Source organism: Misgurnus anguillicaudatus, chromosome 5 (assembly GCF_027580225.2).
Source record: "Misgurnus anguillicaudatus chromosome 5, ASM2758022v2, whole genome shotgun sequence".
NCBI classification, from domain to species: domain Eukaryota; kingdom Metazoa; phylum Chordata; class Actinopteri; order Cypriniformes; family Cobitidae; genus Misgurnus; species Misgurnus anguillicaudatus.
The window spans coordinates 13,623,656-13,632,893 of record NC_073341.2 but is presented as its reverse complement, the minus strand read 5'-3'; the positions used below and the strand labels follow the sequence as shown (position 1 = coordinate 13,632,893).

Here is a 9,238-nt window from a genome sequence, read left to right as displayed (position 1 = left end):
ACATTTTAATCCTTTAATTTTTCCTATTAAAAGGTGTTTTTGTGCTGCTGCGCCTCAATGTATGTGATAATAAGCAAACCCAGGTTGTCATCCCGTTAATACTGTATGCGTATTTTATCAACGCGCTCTTTACTCTCGCAAAACACACTAGCAAAAGACACTCGCGTCGCGCATTGCGCCGGTTGTATAATAGAGTCCGAAGTCTCTCGTGAGCTATGGGACGAATGCCCAGGGAGTTCAGAATTTATGTGTGGGAATGCATCAGCGAAAGGTGTGTGAGTCATGGTCATGGTGCTGCATACCCATGTCCTCAAAAGACGCAAGGCAAAGAAAGTGCGCTCGGATGAGGCCACGGAGATGGGTAGGCACAGTAATGAAATTAAAATCCAAAATACACGTAATAACCTACGTGTGTCAAAAATAATTTCCTTAAATATTCATAAGTAATATATAAATTGTGCAAAATATTTTTACTTAAAAAAAATTCTCCCTCTCGCCAACAGGGGGTGCTGCAGCACCCGCAGCACCCCCACTTCCCGCGGCCATGTGTAAGTCTATACTGTAAGTCAGTACAAGCCTTGTGAGGTGAACAATTATTGTCTGCAGGACACTAACAATCTTCTCTGTGATAAAAAAAGAATTTTAACTCATTACAACAAAATGCCAAGAGCATACCATAACATAATTATATTGTATTCCTTTAGCCATGCAGACACCATAATTTTTTTTAAATTTCAAGAAAAATGTAACAACTAGAGAAAGATACAAATACTGTAGATCTTTAAAATAATGTGCATTTTTATGCACACCAAGCATAAAAAATTAAATGACTGTACTTGACTTTTGTGTGTTGTATATTTAAATTAAATTTCCTCTTTGTGTGACAGATATATATATTTCATAAATACATTGCAATTATATGAATTAAGATACATCTTAAATTTGTTAATAAACTCTTATCCTTATATTGGGGTAGTTAAGATTATCATTTATATTCAACATTTGATAGGCCTATAATATACCATATTATGAAACACATGTCTATATTTTATTAATTATTATTGTAACAAAATTTATCAAATTTAATATATAAGTTGATTTTCTTTAATTGTTAGCTTAATAGTGGTTAATAAAGTCAAATAAAATGTCAAAGAGTCAGCTGTAATATCATTGCATTTACATTTCAGTGTCAGTGGAAGTCTAGTTAAGCAACAACTGAGGCTTAGCCTGACAGTTAGCCTGCTCCGGACCAGGCTAGTTTCCAAGCATAAGTTTCCATAGTAACCGGGGTTGAACTAGTTCAAGTTTGTTTTATGAAACGAAATCCACCGGTAATAAGCCAGACTTAACAAAATAAGCCTGGCTTATTCTGTAATCTAGTTTTCCTCAGGTCAGTTTTTAGTTTGTTTGTTTGGGTTTTTGTCTAATTGTTTGATCTCAGTTTCTGTTTGTTTACTTTATTTAATTGCAAGAAATTTATGAGTTTGTAAAGTTATTTTGGGTTCAAATAAAGACCCATTTTTCATGCAAAGCTTGTGTTCCTTGTTCTTGCCTTCTCTGTCCCTTACACCAACCCACAAATTCACATAGTTTTGGATGCATCTTTTATTTAGTTTGCCTGCAGTCCTCTATAATACAGCAGAAGCAGAAATAAATGTGAACAAATATTTACTCCATAGACTAAACATTGAAAAATGGCATCATCAAAAGAAAGACAGTACACATTGACATTTTTGTCCTTCAGCAACTGAGTGTTTCATGTAACATTTATGAAAGCAAAAATTCAGGGAAATATACACACATTCAGCAAATTTCATGCAGTTTGCACTATCACAGCCAAAATGACAAAAAAAATTAAAAGAACAAAAATGTCCATGCGAGCGCATGAGGGTTAAATGTGTTTATCAATGCATACAGTGTACAGTTAAGTCTAGTTATTTTTATCAGAGCTCAATTTACACCATAACCTGTCCCAGAATTCCTCATGCTTCTCAGTGTCCATTGGCCAGTCAAGATAGGTCCTAGTTTTTATCTGCCGGGCCAACCTGTGATGGTAGGATAGCAAACGAGAGGGGATTTTTTTCTAAGAAGACCAGGATAAGAATGTCCCTCTGTTCTACCTGGAGCCGGTAGGTGCCCAGCTGCATCTCCAAAGTACACCAGGTGCTACGGAGGAAGTTACGGCTGATAAGACTAAGAGTTCGGCAGCTTGCATAGATGCTGTCTGTGATGTTTTCCACAATGTCTTTCCCCAACTGAAAGTCCCGACCGTGTAAACAGAGACGTAAGAACGGAGGGCCACGCTGCTCCAAGTTGGGAAGAAGTTTTTCCATGACCCAGCGCTCGTCCTTACTGCTGTAGGAAATAAAAACATCGTAGCGGTACTGCCGTTTGGCATCCATATGCAACGCCTCTCTGAACCATCCCCTGGCAATGTAATAGAGAGGCATTATGTATTTCCCTACAAACTGATATGACAACGCTACAAACATAAACAAATATAACAAAGCAGAAGTTGAGGCGAAGAGCACAAATTCAATATCAAATGAACAGTTCTCCTGTGTGTAATGAACAAAATTCAGATGGTCAACTTCATTATTAGTTAAACACTGAAGTTTATCTATGGTGGGCCCAACCACAGAAACCTGAACCTGCCTGTTATTCACCCATGAGATCAGCCAAGCATTATCACAACTGCAATGCAATCGCAACCCCACAAGTTGGAGATATTTTAAACTAGTAAGCTGTTCAACAAAGGTTTGAAGAATTTTTACATCATTCCATGGACTAAACACCAGAGATGTCAGCGCCTTTAGGTCCTTTGTCAGACTTCCATCCAAAAAGAAAATTCTGCAGTTTGCCAAGATCAGTGTTCGTAATTTTGTCAAGTTGTGAAACATTATTGGGACATTAGGCTGCTTTGACAAATCAATGTTTTCCAGCTTTAGGGTTTTTAAATGAGCAAGCTGATTTATTACTGCTAAGTCACCAATGTTGTCTGAAAACATTGATGTGAATTCCAGATTAACAACTGATTTAACATATTTCCCAATGAACTCCTTTCCACAGATGACATATTCTGCATTTATTTGAAGTGTGACTACAGATGTCAAGAGTGGACTGTCACAATCCTCAACTGTCACATAATGACCTTTGATTTGAAGGGCAAGACTCTGATTCAGTGTTATATTACCAATGATCAAGCGCATTGGTCTCAAGCCTGAACTAATAGACACATGACTCAGATTATACGGGAAGCTTCCAAATATATCAGATAAATGCAGCTTGATCTGTGACATGTTAGGTGAAAACTTTAAATCTCCCAGAAGAAGTGTATGCAGGTTAATAAGATGTCCAAATGAATTTGATTTAATTTGAATGATAGGGTTTTCTGTAAGATTTAGGACCATCAATTCATATAGACCACTGAATGTGTCTTGATAAATGTAAGATAACTTGTTGCCTAAGAGGTCTAAATCTTTTAGTTTTTCTAATCCACTGAAAGCAAAATCTTCTATGCTGGAAATATTACTTGAAGTTAACTCCAAATGCTCAAGATTTTTGAAACACATGAACTGGTGAGAAATTATTTTACTTATGTTATTATTGCTTAGAAGCATAATAGACAGCGGTTTGACTAACTTTGGATTGGACAAACAAAGAGATTGAAAATCATTTGATCTGAGCACTTGTTTAGTTATATCAAATTTTGAGAGATTGCTGAAAAACTGAAAGATCAAATTTACATCTAAAGGTTCATTTTTTACAAATCTGTTTAGATTGAGAGAAATGTGTACAACTTCCTTACAATTTTCAGAGATATTGGTAGACATAGCTGGCAAGTTAATAGTCTGGTAACTAACATCTATAGATTTAATAGAATATAACTTTGCTGCGTAACACAACTCATCAATGTTAAGTACATCCACAGAAAAACGCAATCTATAGATTTGATTTACTCCAGTCATAGAAAGATCTTTGAGAAAATCTGATCTGAAACCATAATCCAGATCAGATAAATTTCCAAAAATGTTCAAAGCCCCTTCATCTATGTGCTCTATTGATCCTAAACTCAAACAGACGTCTTCAATATTGTGTACAGTAGATATGTAACTGTTAGAGATGTTGTAAATGGAGCAGTTTGGGAACTGAAGTTTCTTTAAATTTTCCCCATCAAGAGAAAACATTTTTAGTGATTTTAAATTTCCCAGTCGACACAGAATCTCAGACAGATCTTTTAAACACACATTGCCTATGACTAAAATCTCTAACTGAGGTAATGTATCAAAAACATTTGGTGCCATTAATGGCAAATTATATTGTGAAAGAGACAATGTTTTAAGTGAAGGAAGACCACTGAAATCAACAGCTGCTTCACAACAGCCTTCTATAAAGGGGGTAGACAACTTCAATGACTTTAAATTTAACAATCCGGTAAAAGCTTCTGGCAAAATCTTGGAAAAACATCCATCAATTTGAAGGTATTGCAGAAAAGAAAAGCGTGAAAATGAATCTGGAGCCAATACACCAACATACTTCATATCATAATCCATAATAATGCAGAGGTTCAGTAAATTTGATGGAAGTCCGTGGAGATCCTCTTTAATATCCGTGATCTTAGTACAGGATGCAGTGTTTTTTCCAGTACATAATCTGTGAACAGGAAATTCTTCCACATCATTGTAAAATATACATTTCCCAGTAAGCCAAGAAAATACACACGAAGTCCTTAGAAACAATAGGAAGAATGTAAACAGATTAATCATCTTCAATTCCAGAGTGATTTTTATCCAACTCAAGTTTAATCTTATGTGGTGATTCTGTTGTCTCGTCTCAGTGTCGCTTGTTTTTTTTCTGGAGTTGAACGTAAGAATATTTATATTTAAATATAAAAAGTAACTTCCTTTATTTGTGACAAGACAGCACAGATGTGAGTTTTTGTCAGTTGCCTTATTTGGCTTCAACAAAATGTTAACCCTTTGCGGTCCAAGGGGGTTTGTGGGCACTGGAAAAGTATTGACCTGCCACACTAAAAAAAGTTGGCTCAATATAAAAATATAAGTTACCTGGTTGCCTTACAATTTTTAATTCATTCAACTTTAAAAATAGTAGTTGACACAACAAATATTATAAAAAATTTTGAGTCAACTTAAATTTTTAAAGAGCAGATATCAGGTTAAACTACCCAGTTACTCAAAGTATAGAAAAATAATGTAGTTTTAAAATATAATTATAAATACGCTAGTAAGGCTTCTGGAGTTGTTTTGTAAGGAAATTTTAGTCCCGCCTCTAAATACCGCCCAACCGGAAGTGACGTCCCCAGTGGTAAATAATGGATCGTAATGGCTGAGGAAATTAAATGTTGTTTAAACTTGTATGATAAACCACAGCCATACAATTATGAGTCTGCTATGCAGCCAAGAGTGCAGGGACAGGTCAGGATTAAACAAAACGGCCAGAGGAGACAAACTGAGGTATAACGTGAGGATAAAAGGAGAGATGTCTTCATGAGAGATCAATGTTTATAGATACATACACTAGCTAAAGAGATGTAACACTGTGCTCAGATCACAAAATTGTACAGATTATTATCATTTATCATGTAATAGCAAAGCTATACTCTTAAGAAAAATGGTTCTGTATAGTATCTTCAGCTTCAGGGTTCTTCAGCTTGTAACAGCAGCACCCTTTTTGGTGCTATATAGAACCCTTTTTTAGATGGTTCTATCCAGAACTTTGCCTTGAAAAGTGCTACATAGAACCTCAGTGGTGCTATAAAGAACCATTAATGTATCAGCTGTCAGGAGGATTCTTTTTTGTATATGCACTTTTTTTTATTTTCAGCACTTTATAAGGTTTAACAGATTACAAGCAGAACTGCAAGAATAACACTTTTTTATTTTCACTTTTTTATTACATGAGGTATCATACAATAATAAATATGTGTATTAAAATCACATTGTTAACAAATCACATATCATAACAAATCACTACTCAAATGGGGGGTTAGAGTACTGAGCTTGTAACCCGAGACTTGCCGGTTCGAGGCTCACGACTGGCAGGTTGCAACTGTTGTGCCCTTGAGCAAGGCACCTTAACTCCCAGGGGTCCAAAAACACGGCGCCGCGTTTTGAAGTGTTTTCTCCTTATCGTAGCAGAATCAACTTAAAATACCCCATCATTAATAATCATAGACTTGCGTGTTTGACATCATTTGAAACTGTGAAGGGTCCTCTTTAATTTATGTACATTCACAATACCAAGAGATCTTTGTTTTTTGTTAAATAAAGAATATAAGCAGGGTGTGCATTCTGACATTTCTGTCTCCGCCAGCTGTCTCTTAAAACACGTTAAAAAATCAGTTGAAACTCCGCGAAAACTCGTCACACAAACATGATACACATATCCAAAGAAAGCCTTAAATGTTTTCTTTTAAACAAGCTAATTATAATCGAAAACAAATATAGCCTGTTTATATAATCTGTAGGGCTGGGACTCGATTAAAAAAATTTATCTAATTAATTAGAGGCTTTGTAATTAATTAATCGAAATTAATCTAATTTTAATCACATATAAATATTTGACCTGAGAACATTGAGAAGTTATTTTTTCACATGGATTTTTAGTATACCATGAATAATGTTTATTTTTGTTCAACCAAGTTGTTGTACCCGGAGTCGGGCTAACGTCCACGCTAGCTCAGGGCTCGCAAAATTTCAAAATCCCTGGTAGCCCTTCGGGCAGGCACTCTTCATTTTTTTCTAGCCCGAAATGAATGCAAGTAGCCCGAATTAAAAATACATTACTTTTAATGTAGAATATTAAGACAAAACATCTATCACAACACAAATAACACATATCAATTTTTAGTACATATCAATCATCAGTTCAAATTTTTCTTCTAACCGAAGTGAAATATCTATAAACTTCAGATTCTGAATCTGAAATATTAACTGCATCACAGATAAGAAAATGCCACTTGACTTTGTGGGCATAGCAGAGGGTTCCTCAATTAGTTTTACCACGGGTCAAATTTTGCTAATACAAACCCAATAGGCCTCTAACCACAATGTTTAATCTGCTATTCTTGTTGTTGTTTTGATGCTGTTGTTTTTTAACAAACAAAAAAAATGGATTTCCATGTAAACCAACTGTTCCTGCTCATCCCCACACCAGATATACTCACCATTTAAAAGTGGTTCAGTGGGTCACAAAACTCAGTTTGGATCATCCAGTTAGAGATTGGATCATTTTTTCGATCAGAAAAACAGGGGCTACTGTCGCTTTAAGAGCGATTCTGCACAGAGTTACTCTCTTCACTGCCCATACAATCTATATCACTTTAAAGCTTGCTGCGAGAGATTTAATTTTCTTACGTGAGGATAGTAATGACTGACAGGAAGAAGTTGGAGGATTTGCCCAACAAATCCATGACAAATCAGTATGGATTGCTTCCTGTACTGCAGCTTCGCGTGAAAGTAAAACTCGAGCGCGCGCTCAAACGCAATTTAAATACCCAATGCCTGAATTTCATACACCACAATTACCCATCCAAATCTGCGAGAGAATGCATAAGCATTTTAAATATATTTTTTCGTACCTATAAGTCAAGATAGCCCGACGGGCAGGCCGGGGATGCATTTTGATAGCCCGACTGCAAAGCACAATAGCCCCGGGACGTCGGGCTAGCGATTTTGCGAGCCCTATATGTTTTGCATTGAGATGATACTTGAGGGTCGATGTGCTGCGGTGATATGTGAATTCCTTGTTGCATAGCTTACACACAACCATGCTCTTATCGATGCTTCCATCCGTTCGTTTTTTATATTTAAAAAAATCCATCCACTGGGCCAACCAAAGCGATCTCATCAGCTTCTTCGTTCATGTTCACTGTGGTTTGTTGTTGTCTGAAGTCATGAACGCTAGTTGGTGCTCCAGTATAATCGGTCCGCCGAAACTCATCCAATGAGAAATGTTCCGCGGTGCTAAAATAAGTGTGATTAAAATGCGTTAAAAATGTTTAACACGTTATTTTTTTGTGTAATTAATTCATCTTAATTGACGCGTTAAAGTCCCGGCCCTAATAATCTGCATTGAAGTAAAGAGAGTACTGTTTTTCCTGGCTGACTTCATTATCTTTAATTCGGTCACGCCCACAGGTGGTACACGCTGTTGACATGGTAATGAAGACACAAGCTGTTCAAACCATAACAAGCAAAGCGTAAAGTTTTATCAGATTTAAAGACTTTACCACATGTTTAGATGATAAACTTTACACACACGTGAGGAATATCTTCATTTATGTCTGGACATTGAGGAAGAGAAGTGTTTATCTTTAACGTTACCTAAGAAGAAAGAACAATGGAAGACGCAATGGAGGAGGATATATTCCTGAAGAAACTGTAAGTAACTTATCTTCATTTATATTTGCTATTATGGCTTGTGCAGTTCAGCCTACACAAGCGACCTCAGCAGACTGCACGCTTCTGATTGAAAAACTTTCGCATTGTTTACAAACGAGGATGCCATTGTCACGTAATGGCGGATCTACATGTTGTATTAGACACAGTTATTCACTTTCGTTTTCTTCATGGAAACTTTCAGTGAGCCTGCAATGCAAGATCTTTTAAGTGTGTGCTGTAATATGCTTCCATATATTGTTTACATTTCCATCCATTGTGCTTTACACGTTTTCATGAGCGCCGCATTGTTTAGGCGGAGACGCGAGCTCGCGCACATGGACGCCATATGCGATGTGTTTTTAAAGTTCATACACGCTGACAGAAACACATTATAAACAGAAGCTAGACGATCGATGGGCATTAAAAAACAGTCATCTGAAAACAGCTTTTTATAAAACTAATCACTGCAGATGTTTATATGAGATGTTCTGAATTTAGTCCAAATGTACATGATAATAATCTGAATGTAGTGCTATCAGTGATATTTACCCATCAGTTATGTATGTAAAGGTATTTCTGTGGACAATTTATGCTAACAGCTGTTTATAACTCCTACAGGTCTGCATCCCTCTCATCAGTACAAAACTATGAAGTGGAAAAACATATTCACACTTTTTGGGCAAAGTTATATGGTAACATGAGCCACATGAAGTTTACAGCTCTGTTGTGTATCAGTTTCTTAGTTTATACAAGTTACATTTTTGAATAGGGTTTGTTTCCAAATAAACTGAAAATGTCCTACTGACCTTCATTTTTATTTTGATTAGATTGTTAAC

The 9,238-nt window shown here is 36.2% G+C and overlaps 1 pseudogene; it reads right to left on the bottom strand.

Annotated features, from left to right (window-relative positions):
* Nucleotides 1-1,608: 1,608 nt before the first annotated feature.
* On the bottom strand, nt 1,609-4,976 carry LOC129413393 (uncharacterized; annotated as a pseudogene).
* Nucleotides 4,977-9,238: the final 4,262 nt, after the last annotated feature.